Source organism: Puma concolor, chromosome A2 (assembly GCF_028749965.1).
Source record: "Puma concolor isolate L17-30 chromosome A2, mPumCon1.1.hap2, whole genome shotgun sequence".
NCBI lineage: Eukaryota > Metazoa > Chordata > Mammalia > Carnivora > Felidae > Puma > Puma concolor.
Window position 1 is genome coordinate 157,351,308 of NC_141668.1, and position 26,974 is coordinate 157,378,281.

Sequence of the window (26,974 nt, forward strand, 5' to 3'; positions counted from 1 at the left end):
TGCTCAAACTCAGCATCCTTAAAACCAAAGACCCACAATCTTGGGCCCCATGTCACCTTCCAGTCTTCATGCTGCTGCTACCTCTTGGACAGGCTCCTACCCACTCTTCCCTCTCTCTCAGGGTTCCCTATCCTATCTCGCTTCTGTGGCCATAAGACCCTAGAGGGCAGGAAAAGACCATCACCAGACCCCAGGGGCATAGCACAGACTGAGCAGGGGAAGGAACCCCAGTTGTTAAATGGACAGATGACTTGTTCTCAGCCCCTGGTATCCAGCTAATCCCCACCCAATCTCCTTGCACAGTGTCTCTGGCACCTGTCCCTGTTTTTTATTCCCCACCAGGCAAATCCAAGACTGTATTAGCATGAGCTAATGCCTGCCTTTTCTCAACCTCCCTTTTTCCTGACTTCTCTGCTCAATTCAAGTGAACATTCTCCTCCTCACAAATCTGAGGGCTCTCGATGCTTTTCAGATGAAGTGTAAACAGTCTTCCATTTAAGGTCATCAATAATAATTGGAACAACCTGCATTTTTTTTTTTTTTTTTTTAAACCTTACTTCCCACTTTGACTTTCTATAAACCCTGACGTCCGGGAGGGTTATCTGCCAACTCCATTCATCCTTGATGCTCCAATGCAAGGGAACACTCCTTGTAAATGGTCTAGTCCAACATCACCAACCTTCTTCACAAGAGATGTAGACCTCCTGAGACCAAGAAAACCATCGCTTCTCAGAATAATATGCTGAAGGATGGAGGGAGATAAATTAGATGTCCCATCTTTTTCACATCATGGCATATAACAACAATTACATTGGCACAGCGCACTGGAGTAAAATAAGGGCTACTCACAGCCTGGGGCTAGGGCCACCTGGCTGCAAGGACATCTCTGTATCCCTGTCACCCATCCCAGCCAGCCTACTAAGAAGCTCTTCTTAGATAATCCTACAGTCAGCAACACATCTCCTGCTCTGTTCATTCCACTATGTGGTGATAAGAAGCCTGTACTTCATTTCACTCCATGGGGCACCTTCCAGAGCAGTTTAGGCTCTCAAATGTTGATGGTTAACTTTTTAAAGTAACTTTTTAAAAAAAAGGCCAACAGTGGCTCATAGACTCAGAAGGCTGGTTAAACAGACCAAAGTTACCCTAATTGTTCCAAGCAATTTAAGTTTCCTTTTTCCCTTAAGCAATAAACCAAGGCAACAGAGTAGACAAGCTCTCCCACCATCTTAACCTTCACAAAAGATAGGTGCATGCCTGAAATGCTCATCCAATGCTAAGCCCCTTCCCCAGGTGGTGACCTGTCCACTCTCACTGCCTTTTTTTGGCAGGGTCACCTGACCTTACCTCTAAAAAAGCAAAAACAAAAACAAAAACCCCAACCATACCCTCTGAGGGGGTGAGTATGTGCCCACTGGCACCATAAGTAGAAAAGGCCTCTGTCAGATGACTCACAGGGCGTCCTGGAATCCCTCATGGCCACCACCCCCAATCTTCTCTCTTCCAAACAAAACATGTTCAATCTCTCTAACCAGTTCTGTGATACAGTTTAAAGACCATTCCAGCACAGGTTGTGCTGTTCTAGAATCATCTAGCACCCTTAGCTGGGTATTAAGCCCCTACCCCCCCTAGCACAGCCAACCACTAAATGTCAGCATCTGACATTTAGCCGATTCCACCTTATTTCCATGGTTGCTTTTTTTGATCTTGAAATGGTCATCCACATATCACCTGAAGAATTTCTGCAAGAAGTGCCATTACTTTTTTTTTTTTTTTTAATAGACCAGGAGAAATAGTTTTATGCTCTTAAAATTGGAAGTCTTCATACACTCAATTCCAGAATAGGAAACACTGCTTCAGTTTTTTTGGTTTTGTTTTTTTAAAGGCAGCCCTAAGATTCCAAAAGCAGCCCTGAGATCTTCCTCTCTATGTCCTGTCCCATCCTCACACTGTAGACACCATGATGACCTCAGGGCTCAAAAAACAAGGCCCTTTGGGAATTAAGTTGTGTACCTGTATTGATGAGCACCGGGTGATGTATGGAATTGAATTACTATATTATACACCTAAAACCAGTATAACATTGTATTAACTATAATTAAAATAAAAACTTAAAAAAAAAAAAAAAGATGAGGCCATGAGGAAGGAAACCTGCCAAATGACCTCCTGATTAGGGAGGAGGAACAAAGGAGAAAACAAAACTGAGCAAACCATAAAGAAATAAGGATGACATAGGGTGCCTAGCTGACTTGGTCGGTAGAGCGTGCAACTTTTGATTTCAGGGTTGTAAGTTCGAGCCCCATGTTGGGTGTAGAGATCACTTAAAAATAAAATCTTTCAGGGGCACCTGGGTGGCTCAGTCAGTTAAGTGTCTGCCTTCCACTTGGGTCATGATCTCACCGTTTGTGAGTTCGAGCCCTGCACTGGGCTCTGTGCTGAAAGCTCGGAGCCTGGAGCCTGTTCGGATTCTGTGTCTCCATCTGTCTCTGCTCCTTCCCCACTCGTTCGTGTGTGTGCTCTCTCTTTCTCAAAACTAAATAAACATTAAAAAAAAAAATTAATAAAAAATAAATAAATAATAAAATCTTTCAAAAGGAAAGAAAAAAGAAATAAGGGTGACAGAAATCAGATCAAGGAACCTGCAGTAGAGAACAGAGAGCTACATTCTCCTCCCTTTTGCAAATTAAACCCGGGGCAGGTCACTCCCCTCAGGCCTCAGTTTCCAGTTTCTAACATCAAGAGCTGCCCTACCCATCTTGAAGTCTGTGCTGTGTTCAGTAAAACTAAAATGGCACACAGAAGCAACATAGTCCCAGGTGAATCCTAAACTTGTCTGGGGCCCAAGGACCAAACATAGTTACATTTCTAATGCTCTGCCTGACAAATATAAATTGACTATAAGGCTGCAATTACATTTCCATCCAGACTTACTATGTAAAATCTTTCCCTAAGAAAACTTCAAAAGCAGACCAGACATAACTCCTACACTACTGACAGCTGAGGTTCCCACCTCCTCAGACCTCAGCAGAGACAAAAGCCTCAACAATAGAAACTAAAATTTGGGAAGGGGAAGCAAGAGACAGATGACCCACATACAAACTACTGAGAAGGTCAATTAATCAAACAAAAATGTTAAGGAAAACACTAATCAAACCCTGGAAATCTCCCAGGGTTCCAATGCATATTAGAGAATCCCAAGGAGGGCACAGATTCAGAATCCTCTGAAAAAAACCACTGCCATTGAAGGGGTAGGTATGAACCCTTTACATGCACAGAAATAACACATGAGACAACAAAAAATGAAGTTCAGGCATTCTGTCAACGATACAGAAGTCCTGGGGCACGCGGGTAGCTCAGTCGGATAAGCCTCCGACCCCTGATTTCAGCTCCGGTCATGATCTCACAGTTCATAAATTGGAGCCCCGTGCAGGGCTCTGTACTGACAGTGTGGAGCCTGCTTGGGGATTCTCTCTCTCCCCCGCCCCTTCTCTGCTCCTCCCTGCTCTTGCTGTCTCTCAAAATAAATGAATTAAAAAAAAAAAAAAAAAAAAAAAAAGGATACATAAATCCTGAGAATATCACAGGTCCGGAGTAACTTGACCAATTCAATTAATGCCTTTGAACCAAGATTTCAGTTTGCTACACTCCTACTTTCCCCAAACCACTGAGCAACTGGAAAAAATAGGTTTCCTCTGTGGATGCAAATAAGGTTGTAGTGGCAAAGTTTTCAGAACTTGCTGAGTAAGCTTGTCCAAAACACACAAGAAAACTCTCTTATCAATGCCACAAAAATCCACCAGCTACAAACTCAAGTGAAGAGAATACTGGCCTGAAACCTGCTCACTTCCAAGGTCATGTTGAGCTACTGTCTCTAAAGTAAGAATGAGGTGAGTACAGTTTAACAGCCACTGACTCAGAGGCTAATTGCACAGAACAACCAGGATTAGAGTACATGTTATGCTGGGATTATATGCAGGTTTAAGGCCACAGGGTTTTTTGTTTTTGTTTTTGTTTTTTCCCTTTTCTTTTCCCACTTCCCTTCCAAACAATTTGGCCACCTTTTTAGGTGAGAGAGAGCTAGCTCCCTACAATGAGCTCTGAAGACCACTAAATTATGGTGGGATTTTGTTATAAACAAAATACAGCTCCTTAATCTGAGTGTTTCATTGTTTGTGATAATTTGAGATGTGAGACCTTATAGAGATCATCATGTAGTTGTCATCTGAGGGGAGGATTTTGTCTCAGAGGTGAATGGAGGAGCAGGAACTGGGCTACCTCTTACTTGTGAACGTTTCCCACTTGTCCTTAGAGCCATCCTATGAGATCAAAGGTATGTTCCCTGTCTATAGATGGAAAAGCTGAGGCCAGCCAGGTAGCCAGGCAACCCGCCCAAAGCTGAAAAGCAGTAGACTGTCGTCAGTGATGATACCAGACCTGTCCATTCCCAAGCCAGTTTGAGAACTGTAAGTTTGGAAGAAGACTAGGATTCAGGTCTGGGCTCTCCAATTTGCCACTGCATGTACTTCAAGGAGACCCACTTCTCATCCCTGACCAGAATCTACTCAGGGATAAAGCCAGAAGTGCAAGAGCCGTGTCTTGGTTCTTAAAGGCAAGGCCCCCCATGACAGGCCTGGCAAACAACTTCCCACCTCCCAGATACAGGGACTGTTCCTGAAAATCAGAACATGGGATTTAGCAAAGTCAGGAAAGGTGCTATCTCCTTTACCCTAGTAGGCCTCCACCAACCCAGCTATTCTGTATCTCTAGGGAGGTGCTGAGGCTAGTGGAAAAAACAAGCAAAATCTGAAATCAGAAAAGCTGATGCCCACTCCCGGTTGTGAAATAATCAGCAAGGTGGCCCTTAGAAAGCATCACCCTCAAGGCCCCTAGGTGGCTCAGTCGATTAAGCATCCAACTTCAGCTCAGGTCACAATCTCATGGTTCCTGAGTTCAAGTTCCATGTGGGGCTCTGTGCTGACAGCTCAGAGCCTGGAATCTGCTTCAGATTCTGTCTCCCTCTCTCTCTGCTTCTCCCCCACTCATACTTGGTCTCTGTCTCTCAAAAATAAATCTTAAAAATAAAGAAAAAAATCACCCTCTATAGGGGACTTCACCTTCTTCCATCTGGAATATGGGGATAGGCTATGGCTCCAAGGGGAACAGAGCAGACAGTGACAGGCTTTGTCCCTGAAAGTTGTGAAGGTGCAAAGCAGCACCTTTGTGCTCTGCCTTGTCCATTCTAATTGTTAACAATACTCACTAAACCGTACATGCACCAGGCCTTGTGCTAAGCCACTTGCATTTCTTATATCATTCCCAACTCAGTTGTTCAAGGTAGACATGACCTCCTTTTTAGAAGGGGAAATGGGGCGCCTGGGTGGCTCGCTAAGTTGGTTAAGTGTCCAACTCTTCATTTCGGCTCAGGTCATGATCTCAGTTTCATGACTTCGAGCCCCATGTCTGGCTCTGCACACTGACCTTGAAGAGCCTGATATTGGGATTCTCCCTCTCCTTGCTCTCTGACCCTCCTCCGCTCATGCTCTGTATCTCTCAAAATAAGCAAATAAATAAAAACTAGAAAGAAAGAAAGAAAGAAAGAAAGAAAGAAAGAAAGAAAGAAAGAGAGGAAGGAAGGAAGGAAGGAAGGAAGGAAGGAAGGAAGGAAGGAAGGAAGGAAGGGAGGGGAAACAGAGGGCAAGGTTCAGTAAAGTGACATCACTAGGAAGTGGCAAGTGAAGCTTACACCCAACCTGTTTGAGGCAAAGCCAGGGCTGGTCCATGACACTACTGCAGGGACCTGCTGCCTAAGAATAGGCACACTAAGAAGTCTCACTTCTCACCCAGCAAACAGCAAGCAGCCCCGAATGAGGAGCTGGTTGGCCACTACAGTATGGCAGTATTTTATAAAGTGTGCTCAAAGGCAGGGGCGCCTGGGTGGCTCAGTCAATTAAATGTCTGACTTTGGCTCAGGTCATGATCTCACAGTTCATGAGTTCAAGCCCCACGTTGGACCCTGTGCTAACAGCTCAGAGTCTGGAGCCTGCTTCAGATTCTGTGTCTCCCTCTCTCCCTGCCCCTCCCCTGCTCTCTCTCTCAAAAATACACATTAAAAAAAAAAAAAAAAAGATTCAGCAGCTCTTCCTGCCCACAGGTCCTGTCCCTGTGCTTTAATAAAATCACCCTTTTGCACCAAAAAAAACCCTATATATATATTCTTCAACCTTCAACAAGTAGAGACTTTCTCACTGCCTCTACCCTCTCCCTAACCACTGCCACTGCCCCCCACCCCCAGCTGCAGCTTTTAAGGCCAAGCAGCCTCAAAGGCCTACCATCTCAAACCTACCCCAAAACACCTGAAAGCCCACTTTCAGGTACTGTCCATATCCTGTCAGCACATTCTATCTCAGATGTTGAAGGTCTCTCTGATTCTCAGACAGATACTGTCTTCAGTCCTTTCATATAAGGAACCAAGAAACAAGGCAGAAAGACCCCTGACAAACTTGCCTGGGAAATAGAGTTACCTTTCTGAAGATCAAGACAAAGTGGGTGCAGGGCACTGAGAAGCTCCACAGGCCCTTTTCCCTGACACCCTAGAGGGTTCCAGAGGATTCCCAGTCACTTCCTAAGGCTACCTGCAGGTATTCAATTAGAGTAAGTTCCTTTGTCTTCTAAAAGAATAACCTACATTTTCATCAGACAAAAAGAGGTCACAAATACAGCCTAGAAAAAGAGAGGAGGGGCAATAAGCCCATGGTATGACATTCCTCTTGACTAAAAAGTCCTGGATCAACGTTTACCAGCATCTACAAGTATGCAGTATCTGTCCCCAGCTGGTACTTTTGTTTCTAAGAACACAGACTCACTACTTCTACTTTGCTGCCACCACTTCTGGTCCCCTGTCTCTTATCTCAACCTTCTTAACACGTGGCCTTCCTAATTCAATGCAAAGATACTAGTACATCACTGGAATAGCAACCTGAAGCCAGACTAACTCATCTTCTTAAAACAGCTCACAAAACTCAAGAGCATCCATTCTAACAACCAACCACACTAAGCAGGCAGCACAGTTCTGTGAGCCTCAAACTATGACATTGCCAACTTGTTCTTCTGGTTTTGCCACACTTCCAACCCAACAACTGTTACAAGGAAATCCCAGAGATGCTCTATTACCCCAAGACGACTACTCATAAAGACCTCACCTAATCACCTGTTTCATAATCTTTCCAGTTTTCTACAATGAGCATAAATTAACTCAATTATCAGGGGGAAAAAAGTCTAGGGAAAATAGCCTTGTTCATTCCATGCAATGGCACACATATATCACAAGTCCAAGCAAGTAGTTCTCCAGACAAGCATTTGAACTGCCCATGCTTTTAGAGGTTAGCACACCAACAGTCCATAATTGAACTCCGTTACATTTTGGTTTCTGTTGAGAATTGACATGTCCAAGGCTCCGAGGGTTATTCTTAATTTTCCCCCATGAGAACAAACATCAGAAAATGCCAATATCTGGGGGGCCTAGCTGCTCAATTGATAGAACATGTTACTCTTGGCCTCAGGGTTCTGAGTTCGAGCCCCATGTTATGGGTAGAGGTTACTTAAATAAAATAGGGGTGTCTGGGTGGCTCAGTCAGTTAAGCATCTAACTCTAGATTTTAGCTCAGGTCATGATCTCACATCATGGTTATGAGATCAAACCCTACATCCAGCTCTGTGATAACAGGGAGGAACCTGCTTGGGATTCTCTCTGCCCCTCCCCTCTTCATGTGCTTGAGCTCTCACACTCACACACTCTCTCTCAAAATAAACATTTAAGATTTTTTTAATGATTACTTATTTTTGAGAGAGAGAGAGAGAGTGCAAACACAGGCATGAGTGGGAGAGAGGCAAAGAGAGAAGGGAGACACAAAAACTGAAGCAGGCTGCAGGCTCTGAGCTGTCAGCACAGAGCCCAATGCAGGGCTCAAACCCATGAACTGCGAGATCATGACCCAAGCCAAAGTCAGACACTTAACCAACTGAGCCACTCAGGTGCCCCTAACCACGTAAAAATAAATAAAATAAATAGCTCTTTTAAAAAAAAAAAAAGAAAGAAAGAAAATGCTAGCATTTCAGAATGGCTTTGCTGCTTTCCCACCCATCAGAAGCATCCTTCAGTGGTCTGCTGTCTAAGGCCCAAGGAAGTCCTAGCTGTGAACCTCATCACACCAGTCCCTGCCTTGTCCTCTCTGAAAGGGGTCCCACTGCTCTCAAGGTAAATCCCAGACCCTCTTATGTCTCCATATCTCTCTGTTCCAACCACCCCAATCTTCCTTCAGTCTCACTCTACAAGAAATGTCATTCTTTTTCTCTTTACCTACTTAGCTCCCACTCATCCTCCAATCCCAGTTGGAGAAAGGCCCCCTTGAGTCTTGTTCACCAGGTCATGGTATCCTTTTCTCCTTGGCCCTTATATAAATTTCCCCACGTTTATGAGATTAATTATGATTTCTCTCTCACTAATCTCATGGTAAACTCCACTGAGCAGGGATTCCTAGCACAGTGCCCGAGGCACAGTGTGCACTCCGATATTTATTGAATAAATCAATCCAGAAATCATTCCTTGCCATGCCAGAAATTCACAAAATAAATGATGCAAAACAAGTGAGAGCTACTAGAGAATTGAAAATTGGAGCCTTTAAAATGTGTTTTATTACTCAAATAAAAAAATATTTCTTGGAGTGCCTGGCTGGTTCAAACAGTTGAGCACACAACTCTCGATCTCAGGGTCACGAGTTTGAGTCCCATGTTGGGCATAAAGATTACTTAAGAATAATGATTTTAAAAATATTTAATGCTTCTAATTTTTAAAATAATCACAAAGTACAGAGATACCAAAAAGGTTAAGGAGGAAAAACCCACTCCTAACCCTAATCCAGAGATTTTGTTGTTGACATTCTGATACAAATCCTTCCAGGATTTTTTCTACCAAAAGTAGCATTATTTCTTTCCTCACTACCAAAATATACAATTAGAGGTTCTGCCAAATGATACTGCATTAATAGAGATGACTTGACATTAAAAAAAAAAAAAAAAGTGATGTCATCTGAATAGAAATAACAATGCATCCAAATCAGTAATACAGGACCTATCCCAATTTCTACATCACATCCCAGATGAGAGGCAATCCTCTGTAAAAATCAGCTTCAGAATTTGTGGGGAGGAATAAGGGATGAAAAATCAAGAATGGGGGACTACATGAGGAAAGAATCTTGCAAAATGCTCTCAAAACCTCCGTTGTAAACTATTTTTTCTAGAAAAGGACCAACTTTTCTGAGTTGGAAGCTGAAGAAGCAAATGCAAAGGGGCAACTCTATGGCCTGGCTCCTTCAAGGCCAGCTGGTAACTCTGCTCTCTGAGGACAATGCAGGGCTACAATGGTGTCCCCAAGTCACAGGTCATCCCCCAACTCCCAGTAGAAGTGGACTGGAGCCTGGACAAGTAAATGGCTTCTTGTTTTAGGAGTGCCCAGGAAATGTTCACACAGTGGGTGGCAAACAGGAGCATTCCTGAACTCTGGTGCCCAAAACATCAGGCTCAGTCAAGCCCAGCTCTGCCCCTCCACCACTCAGCAGCCTCGGACAAGCAGCCTGGCCTCCAAGAGCTTCAGTTTCCTCACCCATGATGTAGGGATTATATCCTCCACCCCACTGGAGTGTTATGGGCATGGAAGATGTCTGTGCACAACAGGCACTCAAATCTGGGGATTGGTATGGTCTATCAGCCCTCCTCCACAGCTTGCTGTCAGGTGTAACATGCTACTAATCTTAGCATCCTTATCTGGTGCCAGCAAACATTATTTCACCTAATCTAACTTAAAAGAAAACTTGTAACCACTACCAGAAAGAAAAAGAACATCAAAGGACAGTCAGTACAAGTCTGAAGCAATTACACAGAAGGCTGTCTATCCCTCAGTTTCTGTGCTACCACAGCCAGAAGGTGTCACTGTACGAAATGGACACACAGAACCAGTGACTTAACAAGCACTGTGTACTCAAGAAAACTGAAAGAAGTAAAAGGGTGAGGAAGAGAGAAAAAATTAAAGGCCCAAGTGACTCACCCGGACTTTGATCTAAAGAATCCAAAGCTCTCAAGATAAGGATGAACCACACAGCTAAAGACGCTGGGTCAGATACACAAAATTAAACAGCCCCTGCAAAGTTCCCAAGGCAGGGCAGAAACGCGCACCCAAGGTTGATATTCAGTTCCTAAGGGAGGGATCCCCATTCATTTCTGGGTCCCAAAGTGTGCACACACACCAGTGTCAATCACGTTCCGGGCTGGGGCCCTGCCCATAAGCCTCTCCTTGTTGAAGTGATCAATTCCGATTCTTGGCAATAATCCCTTTAAAAGGCCAGCTGCTGCTGTCTAGTCACCGATGCCGACCCATTCCAGGTGGGAAAAAAAGAAATCAATACAGCCACCGCCTAAATAGGGAGGCAAATTTAAAGTGTAGGTCCCTGTGACGGGCTCAAGCCCAGATGGGGAGGAAGGGTTCCCCGAACCCTGGGGTCAGGCAGTAAGGGCGCGAGCGGGTAGAGGGACGGCCCTGCAGGCGTGGGCGCGCGGGGACTCTTATTCTGACACGGGATCCTCCGCCGCCGCCGTCGCCACCGCCGCGGGGTTCAGAGCAGCGGCCAGGCCCGCCCGGGACCCCCGCCCCCCGGCCTGGGACCCCCCGCCCCGCGCGTCCACGTGCCGTCCGCCCGCCGCCCCCTCCCCCGCCCGTCCCAGGCACTCGCAAGCGACCCCTGGAGGCCCAGCCCCTCCTCCAGCCCCGGAGGAAGCGCAGAAGGAAGGGGGGCGACGCCGAGACTTTCCGGGACCCCCACCCGGCCCGGCCCCCACGTGCCTGGGCGGCGTCGGAGCGCGGAACTTTCCAGGGTAGCGCTAGGAAGACGCTCCCAGAATACAAGGAGTAGATACAACTCACTCGCTCGCGCTCACTTTTCTATGCTCACGCGGGGTCCCTCAGAGCCCAGTGACCCCCTACCCTGCCCGACCCTCGCCGCCTCCGCCGCTTCGGGCTCCACCTCACGACCCCAGCCCCGACCCCAGCCCCCGGCCCCTGCTCCCCGCCAAGTTTGGTCCAGAACTTACCGGGCCGCGGGCCGGCCGGGCCCTAGGGCAGCGCGCAGGTTCGCGGCGCCGTGGGGCCGGGGTCGCCTGCGGGTCCGGGCGGCCGAGGGGCCGGGGGCGCCGGGCCGCGCGCGCTTGCTCCGCCTGTGGGGCCGCCCGGGCCCGCGGCGCTCGCTCCGCCGGTCCGCCCGCCCGCCCGCGCCGCCGGCCAGATAATGCGCCCCTCGGCCGCACACATGGAGCCCGGCGCCGGCGTCACCGCCCGGGACATGCGCACCAGGTCAGCGCGCCCGGCCCGCGGCCCCCAAAACACCGGGGAGCTCTTAAAGGCGACGCCGCCCGCCCGCGCCTGGCTGGGCGGGGACAGATGGCCGGTGGGCGTGGCCTTATTGTAGGGGCGGGGCAATGATGAGGGGAGGGCGGGGCAAAGCAGGCCGGCACCGCCCCGGAAACACAGCCTCTGCCGACCGCGCTCCACGCGCCTCCCTACTTTGCCAGTTGGTTTCCCACGCGGGCTCCCCCCCCCGCGCCGAGTCCCAGAGCCTTCCGCAGGGCCGAGGGGTCGTCGCCAGCTCACCGGCAGCAGAGCCGGGCGGACCGCGCCCAGGGCTGACTCACATCGCGCTCACTGCTGACCTCGCTCAGGCTGAGCTACAAGACCTGGAGCAACTCAGCTGCTTCCGAAAACGGAGGTTAGAGTGCCACCCCCGCGGGGGTCGTCGGCTAAACCATCACTTCTGTGAAGTGAAGAGAGTTCTAAGTAAGCTCCAGACCCACCCACTTCAAGACACTTGAGGATGCCGGCTCTCCCTCTCCAGTTACCTCCCAATCGGCACCACCCCTACCCCGTGCCTCTGGGAGAAAGTAAACCCCCCCCCCCCCCCCAACACACACACCAAGACAGCAAATCTGCACCCTTCCTTTCTCTGTGACATAGAGGAAACACGGGAAACACAGTTTAACCTGAGAGAGAGAATGATGGGCTTTGGATATATTAAACTATATATAGGGAAACACAATTTCAATAGAAACACAAAATATCTAATATTACAAGAAGGCTCCCAATATTAAGACTGTTTTGAAGAATCAACAGAAAAGGCCCTTTTCATGTTCTTTTTCCAGAGTTAAAACAATTCGTGATAAGACACCTAGACTCCTGAATAGTGGCTTTTAATTTGTTTTATAACACATCTTAATACATATTCATACTACTGAAACAAGTTTTACCAAGTATACTTTCACTACTTGCAGTGTATTCTGATATTAACTATTCTATTTCATTTTTTAAGAGATTCAATGTAATTTCAACCCACCATTGGTCTTGCCTCCAAACCTGAAAAACAATGTAGAACAAGTTTTACAAATTGTTTTTCTGCTATATGCTACCCACAATAAGAAGTTCAAAGAAAAGCCCATTTTAATTGTGTTGAGTTTCACGCATAACTGGCAACTTTTTGTCCTTGATTCCACCCCCACCCCACTCCCCAAATCTTCCAACTGCTTAATGCAACATCTGGCACAATCTCCCCTGGGCCAAAAGCAAGCATTCCTCAAGCTAAAAATGATACAAAATACAAACTGTTGACCCCAAACGCCTTCCCTGACCCAATTTTGTCAGCAATTTGTTTTGCTACAAAGAATTTCAATTGTTCAAATTCAAAAATAGTCTTATTCTCAAACAGGTGACTTGGTATAGGAATGCAGGAACTCCCTGATCCCAGTGCAAGAATAGGTTAAAAGCAAATATCCAAATTTTCACTGTAATTCAGCAGCTGTATATTTTGAGAACTGCTTTACTGTAGGACCATTAATCAGATGATGTATATTAAAGCAATACAAGCAAAATATTACCTCACAGCTCCTCACCTGGGTCTTGATTAATGCCAACTTAATTAACTACAGACACAGCAAAGTATGGTCAGGTGGGAGACCCAAGACTTGAGATAGATGTAGAGATTCCAGTGTCTGAGCTGGCAAGCCCTGTGTGAGTCACCAAGGTGACAACCACCCTATTTTAAAGAGAGAGGCATCAGCTGCGACATATTAATGACACACCCCTGTGGGCTGAGGTGTGCACTAGTGACAGGTGGGCTGCTCCAGAGGGCAGTGCCAACATCTCCAGCTGGGAAAGCAGGGGTGGGGGTAGGGTGAAGTAGTTAAAGCGTTTATTTTTGTGATAGAAAGAGAGGGGCCAGGTGTGTAGATGGAAAAAGCGACAGTAAATCCAGACCTGTTTAGAGTCCTCGAAGCTCAGGCAGGCAGCTCAGGCTGTTCAGACTAAAGACCTTGCTACCTCAATGCCTAGTGCTGGACTAAACGGCAAATAGTTCAGCTGGGTGATTATGAAATATGATGCAATCGCCTTTAGATTCCATTCTAAAGCTGAAGAAACTAATTAAAAGACATATAGGGCTAGAACCATGTTTTTCTCAGTTTCCCCTTGGCCATAAAAACAAGGCAGTCAATTAATACTGACAGATACCAGTTAATATAATACTTTTAAAAACACTTCTGTTCTAAAATAAAAAAACTTGTTATTTAAACAGAATTTTCTTACAAATTCATTTTAAATTTAATATCCTTCAAAGATCAGATCCTTACTAATAACAGCCAGGCTTCCTTCTGCCCTAACCACTGCAAAAATATTCTAATTATCTTTCTAATGTACTGTTAAATAAACTTCTACTAAATACCATCTGAGCCTATTCCTGCACAAAAGAGAGACTGAAGAAAAGAAATTTGGGCCAAATTCCATATTCCTGTCCTCTTTCATGGCAGAAAATTGGTCAAAGGCACCACAGTAGCATGAAACCGAAAAGGAGTAGCATCACCTACTGAATGTTTAAGGTACTGTATTTTTTTGTTTTTAATTGGGAGACTTCTTTAAAGTTTCTGGTGGAGGGGCGCCTGGGTGGCTCAGTAGGTTAAGCGTCAGACTCTTGATTTCGGCTTAAGTCATGATCTAACTGTTCATGAGTTCCAGCCCTGTCGGGCTCTGCACTGATAGTGCAGAGCCTGCTTGGGATTCTCTCTGCCCTCCCCCACCTCAAAATAGATAAATAAACATTAAAAAAAAAAAGTTTCTGGGTGGACAAAATTCAAGATATCTTATGTGATAAACACTGATGGAGAAAAACTAAGAGACCACTCACCCCAAAGGTTTTGCAAGCACCATCCCCAGAAGTTCACAGGCTGGCGGCACAGAAAGAAGATTTCAATGCAAAAAATGCATTCATAGGAAAGACAGGAATCACAGAGGAAGGGGCTACTGCCTGCCTGGGGAGGAATCAGGGAAATCTTTCTGGATGTGACATGTGGGCCAGTTCTTAACAGATGGGACATCCTAGGCATCCAGAAGAGCAGAGGCAGAGGCCAGAGCTGGCCACACCTGGAGTGTGGGGCTTTGGAGACAGAAAGGGCTGAAAAGGGATGGATTCATTATCCTTTAAACTTTCTAGATGCCTGTCTCAAAACACAGAATGTATTGTCACTTAATTACTTAAATTTGCAGGCTAAGCAGACCTAGTTCTGTAGGCTTTAACCAATTTTGAGATTACTGCTATCAGTGACCCTAGGCTCCCACTTGTTTTCTGAGAAGTTCTCTAAAGAATAAACAGGTTGTTTATTCAAAAGTGTACCAAATCTCTTTTAAAGTATTTTATGAAAAGATCACTGACCGCTTTCCACACTTTGCATTTTTATAACTCAAGTCTAAAACTGTTTTCACTGAGTTTAGGGACAATCATAAGCACAATCTCTCAGGATTGTTTTATAGTTTCTTATTTCACCCTAAATTCACATTCACTTGGTGAGATTAGAATGCAATTTGTTGTGAAAGGGAAAGAACATTTCTATGTTAATGTGATTTCCTTAGTACTTTGATAGTTTTGGTACTTTTTTCAAGGACCAGAAAACAGTTAAAGGAACTATTACAGTGATGCTTTATGAAAAACAAGACACTCCCAGTGCATTATAACTGCTATAACAGGGGCGCCTGTGTGGCTCAGTCGGTTAAGTGTCTGACTTCGGCTCAGGTCATGACCTCACAGTCCCGTCCATGGGTTCGAGCCCCGCATCTGGCTCTGTGCCGACAGCTCAGAGCCTGGAGCCTGCTTCAGATTCTGTGTCTCCCTCTCTCTCTGCCATTCCCCTGGCTTGCTCTCTCTCTCTCTCTCTCTCTCAAAAATAAATAAGCATTAAAAAATTTAAGTAACTGATACAACAAATGTCATTTTTTTTTACTTTTATTTTTAAGTTTATTTATTTTGAAAGAGAGAGAGCGAGCATGTACACACAAGCACGAGCGGATGAGGGGCAGAGAGAGAGAATCCCAAGCAGGCTTGCACTGTCAGAGCAGAGGCCAGCGAGGCAGAGTCAGATCCGGGGCTCAAACTCATGAACAGTGAGATAGAGACCTGAGCCGAAATTAAGAACTGGATGCTTAACTGACTGAGCCACCCAGGTGCCCCACAAATGTCCTTTTTTAAATCACAGCATTCTTACGCTAGATTAGGAGTTTGTGGGAGACATATCTGCACCTGTTTGCCTCATCCCTGTCATATATATGCTGAAAAGCTCTCTAAAACACAGCTCTCTAGAGACGGGCCACTTTGTCAGCATGTGTTTGTTTTGTTTTGAATGTCGTTTCTAACCGTTTCTAACCACAATTCCGTATACTTAGTGGCTGGGCAACATGGAGTTCAGGCTCCATCTGTACTTAGTCTCTGTGTGGCCATGAGGAAGTCCCAACACTACAGAGTTCTGCTTACAAATGCTCCCCTGAAGGGTTAAAAACAAACTGCTAGATGTATTACTGTGAACCCAGAAGTATATCTCCCACTCTGTCTTCACCTGTGTGTGTCACCAGTTGGCAAGGATTATCTCTTTTGTGTCTATACGTGGCTTACAAAAAAAAATGCCCACCTATTTTAGCAATTTTAAGTCTTTGAAAAGTGAGTAAGTGAACTATGTTTTCTATGAATTAAAGAATTAAAAGGAAAAACATCTGGGGCGCCTGGGTGGTTCAGTAGGTTAAGCTTCTGACTTTGGCTCAGGTCATGATCTCACAATTCGTGAGTTCAAGTCCCGCACTGGGCTCTGTGCTTTCAGAGCCTGAAGCCTGCTTTGGATTCTGTGTCTCCCTCTCTCTCTGCCCCTCCCTCGCTGTCTCTCTCTCAAAAATAAAATTTAAAAAAAATTTTAAGGAAAAATCAAAAAGCTACCAGAAAAAAGAAAAAAAAAGTTTATGTTAGTCTTAGGTCTAGAGATGAACCTATTCAAACGTATTTAGCAAAGAAAGAGTGTTAGTCATATCACTGGTCTATTAATAAACATCCCATCCATGATTTAGACATGAAAAAAAATATTTTAACACTTGGTATCCAATTCATACCCCATTCCCTGATTGTTAAATAGCAGATCTTCCAACCTGACATAGGAAGGAGGTAAAACATTTTTCCCAAAAGTTTTCCTGACAGGATGGGTATCCCCCACCCTTTCCTACCCTGGTGTCTAGCATTTCCTATTAAAAATACAGAGGAGCAGGGGGCGGTGCCTGGGTGGCTCAGTTGGTTAAGCGTCCGTCGGCTCAGGTCATGATCTCATGGTTTGGTTTGTGGGTTCGAGCCCCTTGTCAGGCTCTGTGCTGACAGCTCAGAGCCTGGAGCCTGCTTCAGATTCTGTGTCTCCCTCTCTCTCTGCCCCTCCCCCACTCACACTCTGTCTCTTTTTCTCTCTCTCTAAGATAAATAAACATTAAAAAATATATATACAGGGGATGGGTCTTTCTGGTTTTCTCCTTCACAGCTTGATAACAAAACACCCATGCCTTTTTGCATGCTGACTTGATCAGGCCTACATTTTACCAACTCCTTGTTTAACAGAAGAATAAGATATTTATTTCAAATTTAAGTCAAAAGTCAACCTTCAATAGAGATACATTGAGAGATTAAATATAAACCTTGAAAGTTTCAGGGTGCCTGGGTGGTTCAGTTGGTTAAGCATCCAACTCTTTTTTTTTTTTTTTAAGGTTTATTTATTCTTGAGAGAGAAAGAGAGATAGACAGAGTGCGAGTAGGGGAGAGGCAAAGAGAGAGGGAGACACAGAATCTGAAGCAGGTTCTAGGCTCTGAGCTGTCAGCATAGAGCCTGATGTAGGGCTCAAACTCAGACTGCAAGATCATGACCTGAGCCGAAGTCAGTCATTTAACTGACTGAGCCACCCAAGAACCCCTGTCATCTGACTCTTGATTTTAGCTCAGGTCATGATCTCATAGTTCAGTTCATGAGATCGAGCCCCACATCCCCACACGGGCCTCTGGGCTGACAACACGGAGCCTGCTTGAGATCCTCTCTCTCCCTCTCTCTCTGTCCCTCCCCCATCAGTACACATGGGATGGGTACACGTGCCCTCTGTCTCCCACTCTCTCAAAGTAAATAAATAAACTTAAAAAAAAAAAAAAAAAAAAACTTGAGGAGAGCCTGGGTGGCTCAGTGGGTTGAGCGTCTGACTTCAGCTCAGGTCATGATCTTGTGGTTCGCAAGTTCAAGCCCCAGAGCGGGCTCTGTGCTGACAACTCAGAGCCTGGAGCCTGCTTCAGATTCTGTGTCTCCTCTCTCTGCCAGTTCCTCACTTGTACTCTGTCTCTCTCAAAAATAAATATTAAAAAAAAAATTTTAAATAAATAAATCAGTAACTTGAAAGTTTCCTAAGTATAAAACCTAAACCTTGAAAATGCCATGCAAGTTAAAAATTTGTTTTGCTGTGTTAAGAATTTTAGACCAGCTTAAATGGTAACAATTCTCAAAAAAAAAAAAAAATAAAATAATAATAATAATAATTCAGAAGCAGCCCCCAAATCTGTTTTCTTGAAGCTCTTTAGGAGATTAAACTTCATGTAGACTACATACCAGTACAAAGAGAGTCCAGATGGTCTGATTTCACTGGACATCATTGATTTCTGATTGAAAATGTTTATTAAGAATTCAATTTAAATATTATTTTAATCTGAGTTCAATTTTGAATTGAACTTTCCTACTATGGACATTTTATAAAACTTTCTACACCTTTAAAGGTAAACTTTAGACTTTTCTTGCCAAAGGTGCTCAGTTCAAACTCTTGACTTTCCAATGTTCATAACCTCCTCAGGTCAAGAGAACTCACCTTGTTTTTTTTTTTTTTTTTACCTCCAGGTCCCTGCCCATGCCTATGCTGTTCTTCTCCCCAGAATGCCTAGCCACCTAACAAGTAGCTCTATCACCCTTCCTTTACCCACCCTCCAGTTTGAGCCCTTTTCCCAGTCACCCTATCCATGCTTCAGGAGGCACCGAAAGTCTATATAGTAAGTACACCAAAGTGATACACAGCAGCACAAAGCCATAGTGAACTGAGAGAACTCACTGGGAAAAAAATCAACCAATCTGGGAACCTCTAGATACCGGTCCTCAGCTGCACCCAGCTTGTGGCCCAACATGGACTGATTTACTCTCAGACAGTATTAACTGGCATAAGTAGTTAGTTATCCAAACTTGAGTGCCAACTTTAAGAGGGCCATTCAGCTTTGATATGATTCCATAACAACTACCTTTATCGGGCGCCTACAACAATCTGGCCACCTGCTTCATGCTTACCATCCCTACCCCACAAATGAGGAAACTGAGACTCAAAGAAGTTAGGCCACTTGGAGTTAAACCACTTCCCTGAGGTCGCAGAGCCAGCAAGTGTCAGAATCTGGATACAAACCCAAGTCTTTCTGGCTCTAAAGTTTCTACTGCACAGAGGGTACTTTTACAAAGTAATAAAGACAAATAATAGTAAACCATTCTTCAAGAACACACTCTTGCAGAAGGACGTTGCTAATGTCTGCTTCCTTGAGTTCTATACACATCTCCAGAGCAGCCCTCTACAGGCAAGCTCCTGCAGGGAACACTGTGATAATGCAACAGAAAACCATCCTGTTGGCTACCCTGCCAGATAGTCCTAAGTTTGTAGGTACATTAGCTGAGCCCCCAAAACTGCCAAGTGCAAGTCCACTGGTGGATCGCAGCTCTAACAAAGCAGCTTACCAAGAAAAAAAAAAGTGAGAATTTGAATGTATTTTCTATACTCAAGTTGGGGCCCAAGAACTCTGCTGGAGGGCAAGGGAACAGGAAGTGAGGAGGGAGCAAGCATCCACTTCCCAAGGGCAGCAAAGCCCAGAGGTGGGAGCCTGGTCACATGCAGTTGCATTACTTGTCCACGCCCACTTCCGGCCAGAGCCTGCCTCTTCACCTCTAAGTCAGTACTTTGAAGGAAAGCAAAACACTACCAGAAACTCTCCTTATAATCTCTCTCTCCTCTTGAAGCATGTGTCTTGAATGAATTTCCACCCCTGCTCTCCGGCTCCACCCCTCACAAATACACTTAAGAAAAGCATCTGTCACATAATTGACCTATGTGGCTTAACATCAAATCTGACATCATGGAAAGGTTAAGGTTAGTGCTTCTCCAACCCCAGTATAAGAGGGAACCCTAGGGCAGAGGGAACTGTGCACCAACAACCTACTAATGCACAACAAAGTAGTCTATCTATTTGAAAGCTCTTTCCCATACCATAAACAACAGCCAAGCACTCTGCTTGTCTGAATTTTCTTTTAAGATTTCAAACAAGGCGAGAGGGCTTTTAGAGCTGTTTATCTCTGTGCATAACATGCACTGCCATGAAGAAATGCCACAGGATTCCAAAAACACACTGCCACTGACTTCAAGAAAAGCGAAGCTGAAAATGCTCCTGCCAGTGACCATCCCAGATTCTCTTTTTTCTCAGATTATAGTCACAGTCATCCTGAATCAACTAGTGCCAACAGCCAACAATCACCCAGGAAAATGCCATGATTTTTGCCTCCTTTAAGATGGAGGAAACAGAAGCAGAGTCCAGTGAGTAAATTAGAGTAGTAGTGAGGTTTCACTTCTAAACCTCCAAGAAACTCCACCCCAAACTCCCAACATCCAGGGATATTCCCAAAGAAGCTCTGCAATAGTCTTTCATTTGATTGTTTTCTTCTCTGTGACTGGGATTAAGTTCCTTGAGAGCTGACTTCATCTATCCTACTCACTGTTAGGCTGCCAGCACCCAGCATGGTAAACCTGGTGCAACGTCATCACACAAACATTTACTGCTGGATTATTTGCTGATATAGGAAGTTACATGAGCCAGAATATTTAACACTATTTTTCAATCCAATTTAAGTTGCGTTAAAAAAAAAAAAAAAAAAAAAAAAATGCCCTGGGGCCCTGGGTGGCTCAGTGCGTTCGTGATCTTGCAGTCCATGGGTTCGGGCCCCACGTCAGCCTCTGTGCAGACAGCTCGGAGCCTGGAGCCTGCTTCTGATTCTGTGTCTCCCTCTCTCTCTGCCCCTCCCCCACTCATGCTCTGTCTCTCAAAAGTGAATAAATGTTAAAAAAAAATTTTTTTAATGCCCTACCTTATGTCCACCCAAGAAAAGTCTTGTTTAGTTGAGTGCTCAAACTGTCCCTTATAGGCCGGTTTGAAGAGATAAATTATTATTCTAACAATGCAGCACAATAAACAAAAGCAGCCAGGCTACAGACAGGAAAAAGCCAAATTTAATACTAGAAATTAAAAATAACACCTTCCATGCATTTGGATGGAACAACTTCATACAGTAGTTATTTCCCAATTCCAGAAGAGGTCAGTCTCTTTCTTATCATTAAGATCCTACAGGGATTTAATGCCCCCAGTGCTGTCTCCAACAGGAAGGAAACCCTGACTTCCCTAGCTATTTCAGTAATATAAATCAACAGTTTATCGTCCAGAGTTAGAAGCTGGGCAGTGTTGGGACCCATATGCCTTTTAGAGCTCCCCACCAACAGATAACCATGTTACATTACATCTAATAAATGTACCTAGATCAATATCATTTCTAACTATCCAAGGGTTTTTACTGCTGTAAGGATCTTTCAAATTAAAAAAAAAAAAAAGTTTAAAAAACTTCCTGTTAGATAAGAGACTTGGTGGTGACGCCACCATCCACCAGAGTGAAGTCTGTGACACAAAAAGACACAGAACAATTTCAAAAGGGATAGTGAGCCCTTTAGAGTTATTTACTTTATTTTTTATATCTTAAAAATAATAAAGCTTTGTTCTTTTTTCTTTAATGGAATAACTGTCTTTAAAAGAATTAAGAGGGGGCACCTGCACCTGCGTGGCTCAGTCAGTCAGTTCGGCTCAGGTCATGATCTCATGGTTTGTGAGTTTGAGCCCCAAACTGGGCTCTCTGCTATCAGCAATGAGGAGCTGGCTTTGGATCATCTGTCCCCTTCTCTCTCTGCCCCTTCCCCCCTTGCACTCTCTCTCGCAAAAATAAAACATTTTTTAAAAAAATTTTTTAAAAAGAGAGAAATTTAAGATTGGTGGATTCTTTGCCTCAATAGCGAGGGAGGCAGAGGGAGAGAAGAAAGTAAAGAGGGGAAGAGGGAGGGAGAGGGAATAATTTCAAAGGCAGGTGGGGAATCCTTCAAACCTGGGAGTAGCCCAGTGGAGGCCTAGCTCAGATTTTCACCCATTATTTCACCCATATTTGTGTGCCATCTGTCCCCACACTAGTAAGTGAAAAAGGCTAGGCCCAACTCTCTGGCCATGATTTCAGGGCTTTCAGTAATTGCTAAGAAAGAATCCTCCCCCACCCCCCAAAAAAAGTGTCCTGCCCACCCCAGCCCCTACCTCCACCCCCACCCTAAGTTACCATCTTCCACAGCTCTCTAGATCCTGGGAGCTCGAGGTGAACTCTGATCTCCTCATGGGCACGAAGCCACACACTGGCCCTCTCAATGTACTATTATTATGGGACAGCAAATGCCTTTGTACATCACTTTTCCAGTCTTTTGTCCCCAAATCTGATCCATTACCCTAAAAGAACATTCTTCTTTCAAGGTTCTATTGTGTAAGAAGAGATCACTCACCAGGTAACTGCTGTATATTGCTCACTCAAGCAGTCCCAAAATATGAATATGATCCTTTAGGTTTATAGTTCACCTATTTTTTTCTTCCCACAACTCTTAAAGTTCATTATAGTCTTCTACTTTGCCGACAGTCTAATTATAGTACATCTCCCTACTTGCCCTCCATTTACAAATTACCCCATTTTACAGAAGCAGAAGACAAGGCCAAATGCCTTCTACACAGCAAATGCCTGCTATGCAGCAAGTCCATCTCATAGCTGCTATGACCCAGAAAAATGCTACAAGACCCAGGGTGATAGTGGGTTTTGCAAGAAACATACCACATTTCTTTCTCTACGGGCATATTTAGCCTTGGCAGAATGTCAAAAGCTTCCTGGTCTGGAACCCTGATCTCATAAGCACAACAGACAACCTTTATTGCACACCAATCATGTGCTAGGTGCTATGCTGACTGCCTCCCCTTCATTCATTCATTCATTCACTCATTCATTCATATGTCTATACTGACTGCCTCCCCTCAGATTCATTCATTCGTATGTCTAGGAAGCACTTCCCATCTGTGGACATCTTCACACACATTCATAGAGATGTGGCCCTCAAATATTTAGTAACGTGCTGATTTTGCATTTTAACTTGTGCAAGGCCACACAACTAGGAAGGACAGACCAAAACCTGAATCAGGTCCTTCTGGCTTCAAAGCTCCCCCTTCTCTTTCCAACACCCCATCCTGTTGGTCCTATGGGTTTCATTTAAAATAAATATGTGCCAGCTCTTCTCTGCCCTGTCTCAGGAAACCCTAACCCCCAAGCTCCCCACCATCCGTACCCTTCCCCTCAGGGCAGTGCCTGCAACTGACCAGGAAGAGGCAGTAAGAGAGCAACCAGGTCTGCAGCACCTTCCTGCCTGGACTTGACTACCCCAGGAGCAGAGGGCCCAGGAAACTCTCCAAGCACTTCTGCACAGAAGAAAATAGCTCGAGTTGAAACTTGTGTCCACATGGTCCCCCGACGAATTTAGAACTCAAATTATAGCCTCGGCAGGAATCTTCACAAAGGACTCAAATTAAGCAAGACCCAGATGGAAACGAACAGGAGAAAGACAGCTTTAAGTCACACTGTAAAGTGAACTACAGTTCTAGCAGAGTCAGAGAGAAGAACTTGTTGAAACGCTAAACCAAACAGTTCAGCCTACATTTCAGAACTCCACTTCAAGAACATTCTCCCCCATGTTTTTAGCCTGAGACTTGTGCATGGACACGAAGTGGTTACAAGTTACTCAGGTTTCAAACTGAGTTCATTCCTGTCCTTTGGACCATCTCTCAATGCCAGCATTCATCTACTTGGGCTCCAGAGAGCTCTGCGTTTGGCAAAGCAGATAAAATTAGCTACTGGAGTGAATTTGGAATCCAGGGTGGGCCATTAAAAAAAGTACACATGAGATTTGTAAAAGCCATGTAAAAACTTCCTTTGGGCCAGGCTGAAGTTACCTAAAACTTAGAGAAATACTGTCCTTTGCCTCCCTTCCACCCTTCCTGGATCTAAGGTGACCCATTTCCTGCTTCTTGCCCTGCCTTTCAAACCAGAGTGGCCCACAAACCAGGGATCCTCTAGAGATCAAGGGGTGAATCAGAAGGCCCAAGGAGAGAGAAAACACAGCAGGAAGACCTGAAGGACTGTTTTTGCTTCTCCTTTTTTGTTTGGGGGCGGGAGTGGGGGGTGTGGGGAGGAGGGGGGAGTTATACTATGCAGAGGGAGGATTGAGGGATGGGACAGGAAATGGGTCAGTCTCACAGCCTGACAGTGTGATAATGGGGGAAAACGGGAGGACAACGCTCCAACCCTGTCCCTCCAGCCTTCACATGGGCCTCACAACACTGTGGTGGCCCAAGGCTCAAAATTAGAGCGAACCAAGGTGGTCACCTGGCAAGCGGCTCCTGCTCCCCCTCAAATCTAGCAGGTCTCAGAAGGACAAGAGAAAACAACGCTTTTTGACTCTGTCTCCCAAATTCCTTTCCAGCCACAAAATTCTCCAGGTCCCTGGAAGCTGAGGTAAAAGTTCAAAGAACTCCTCCTCCAATCTGGCAAGAAAGAAGACAAGAGGGGGCACATTTCTGGTCTCTCCTTCCAGAAAGGAGGAAGAGGGTGCCATAAACAGAAACAGGGGAGGCTTGGAGTTGGGGGATCCAAGGAAAATGAAGGAGGAGTTTCTCCTTCAGAGAATCAGGAGGGAAACCTCAGGAAAGGGGGAAATGTCCTCTGGCAAGTGGGAGGGGAAGGCCTCAGAATGCGGGGGCACCCATTCAGAGAAGTGAAAAAGTCCATGGTGTTTCCCACCAGCAGAAGTGATCTTGGAAAAGTGGAGGCACACTTAAGAGACATGAGGATCCCCTAGGAATGGGGATATTAGGGGCAGAACCTCTGGAGGAGCCAGAGACCCTCAGAAAATTGTGGCTTCCATAGATTAATGGAGAACCCAAAAGAACACATTTTGGAAGAGGGGGGAACTCTTCCTCAGACAACTAAGGCTCCAGTCTGATGAATGGGCATCTCGGGGTAGTGGGGACCCCTCGGGAAAGAGGAGGCACTCACCAAAAAGGAGGGGGTCGCATCAAGAATGGGAACAGTTCAGAAAAGTGGGGACCACCTCCAAGAAGGATTGTGACAGCAGCAACAGCAGCACCTCAGGCGGGGGAGGGACGCTTGGGAAAGGGATGTCACCCGCTGAAGTGGGGGCCGAGAGCAGGGAGAGCGTCTCAGAAAGGCGGGGGGGGGGGGGGGGAAGGGGACCCGTAGAAAGCGGGAGGCACCTTAGAAAAGCAAGGGCAAAAGGGGAACACGTCAGACAAGAGGGACAACAGCTCAGAGAAGCAGGGGCCTCCTCACAGAACATGGGAGGGGCGAGGGGCGGGGGGTGGTCCCTGGAAAGGCAGGGAGGTCTGGGTCCCCCAGAGAAGTGGGAGTTCCCCTAGAATCAAGTCGTCTCCTGAGAGAAGCAAGGGTCCCCAGGGAATCAGGGGGCCCCGCAGAGACAGAACATCGCGTCGTCTCCTCAGAGAAGTTGCGGGGGGGGGGGGGGGGAGGAGGGTTCTCAGAGGGGCGAGGGTCCCTCAGTGAAGCTGGCGGTTCCTCAAAGACATGGGGGAAGGAAGGCTCCCCCGCAGAGGCAGGGGGTCCCTCAGAAAAGTGGAACGTCCATCCGGGAAGAAGCGCTCCCCTCAGAAAAGTGGGGGTCCCTCAGAGGACTTGGCATTTCTCCGAGGGGTGGAGTATCTCAGAGAGGTGGAGCCCCTCAGAAAACGGGGGTCACTCAGAGAGATAGGGGTCCCTCAGAGAAGGGGGTCTCCCCTCAGAGAGGCGGGGTTCCCCTCAGACAAGGGGGTCCGCGCACCGGAGGCGGTCCCCTCAGAGAAGCGGAAGCCCCAGAGAAGCCCGGGGCACCGGAAGCCGGGGACCCGCCACCAGCGGCGTCGGCCCCTCACTCACCGAAGTTGCTCGGCGCCTCCGCGGGTGGCTGCTGGGCCCCAGGCGGCCTCGGGAGGCGGGGTCCAGTCCGGTCCGCTCAGGTCCCGCGGCGACGGCTCCCTCAGGTGGCGCCCGCGGCGGCGGCGGCGACAGGACGACAGACGGCCGACCGACCGACTGCGCGGGCGGCGCGGAGCGCGCTCGGGTGGCGGGGGTGCGCGTGCGCGCGCCGGGGCGCTGACCCCGGGCGGGAGGAGCCGCCGCGCCGCGCTCGGAGCCGCCGCTCGGTCTCGCCGCTCCTTCTCACACTGAAATTGCCCGCTTCGCAGCCCGGCTTCCCCGGTTGCTAGGCAGATTTCGCCTCGCACACTTCCGGGTTGAGGCGCGTCTCGTCGAGTGGCGGCGCCGCAGGCCAATGAGGTCCGGCCGAGGCTCTCGGGGTCCGCGCCCCACCATGGGCGTGGCCAGCCTCACGACGGACAGTGCCGGAAAGCCAATGAGTGCGCGAGCCGGCTGGCCCTCGGGATCGCGCCGGCGGCCTGGGCGGGCCCGAGGGGGTGGGACGGCGTGACTGACAGGCAACCTGCCAATGGGAGAGTGGAGCGGGCCTCAGGGCCAGTCGCTGTTTTTCGGGGGCGGGGCTTCGGCTTCGGGGCGGGAACGCCAAGAGGGGCGGGGACTTAGGGACGCGTCAATTCTTGGCCGGCTCGCTCGGACCCCGGAGGGCGTTTCGGCTGGGCCGCCCGGCGGCCGACAACTGGCTGGGCAGGGGGTTCCCCGCAGTGCTCAGCAGGGGCGCCCCACCCACAATGCACCGGAGAGGGCCTGGGCAGGGCGGGTGTGGGGCGGTTACGCCGGGCGGTGGGCGGGGCCGCGTGAGGCGCGCTCGGAGGAGACTGGACAACCAGTGGCTCGGCCTTGTTCCCGAGGGGATTCTTTCCCCCTCTGTGCTCTTTTCTGACAAGAGTTGTGGGTTCGACTTCTTCTGAGAAGAATCCTGGAAATTCTTGTCCTTGGCCCCCGTTCTGAAGAGAATCTTCAGAATTCGTTTGCTAGCCCCCATTCTGAGGAGAATCCAGGAATCTTGCTCCTGGCCCCTCTTCTAAAGAGAATCTTGGAGGTTCTTGCTCTGGCCCTCTTCTGAGAAAAGTTTTGGCGATTTTTGCCTTGCCGACTTTTCTGCGAATTGCCAGGATGAGGATGACTTTGTAGATTCGCGACCCCCAGCTCTGTTTTGTCAGAAAATGTGTCGAGGTTTGGGCCCTTGACCCTTTGACTGAAGGGAATTTGGGGCACTCGGCCCACTGCCTTTCTTGGACAGTATTTGGGGGGCATACTCTGCCTCTTTTCTGAGCACTACTCGGGGCCACCGCCCTCTCCCTCCATGACCCTCATCTCTGAAGATAGCTTGGGAAATTCCTACCTTGTATGTCCA

At 46.9% G+C, this 26,974-nt stretch overlaps 1 protein-coding gene and 2 long non-coding RNA genes across 10 annotated transcripts in view; 2 read left to right on the plus strand and 1 right to left on the minus strand.

Moving 5' to 3' along the window:
• The window catches only part of GATAD2A (GATA zinc finger domain containing 2A), a 104,709-nt gene extending 78,830 nt beyond the window's left edge, over positions 1 to 25,879 (minus strand). The window contains exon 1 of one of the 8 annotated variants that reach the window (XM_086698484.1): positions 25,561 to 25,879. The gene's annotated coding sequence lies outside the window, so the exon portion shown is untranslated. Of the gene's footprint in view, positions 1 to 2,400; positions 2,424 to 11,139; positions 11,406 to 25,560 lie in introns of those variants that run through there. The other 7 variants (XM_086698480.1, XM_086698482.1, XM_086698486.1 and 4 more) reach the window with 7 other exon arrangements.
• LOC147583644 (uncharacterized) lies at positions 13,175 to 18,951 on the plus strand. Its single transcript, XR_015248443.1, has 2 exons — positions 13,175 to 13,965; positions 18,310 to 18,951. It is a non-coding gene; the product is annotated as an uncharacterized LOC147583644 (long non-coding RNA).
• LOC147583645 (uncharacterized) lies at positions 21,613 to 23,515 on the plus strand. The gene is made up of 2 exons (XR_015248444.1): positions 21,613 to 22,376; positions 22,916 to 23,515. It is a non-coding gene; the product is annotated as an uncharacterized LOC147583645 (long non-coding RNA).
• Positions 25,880 to 26,974: the final 1,095 nt, after the last annotated feature.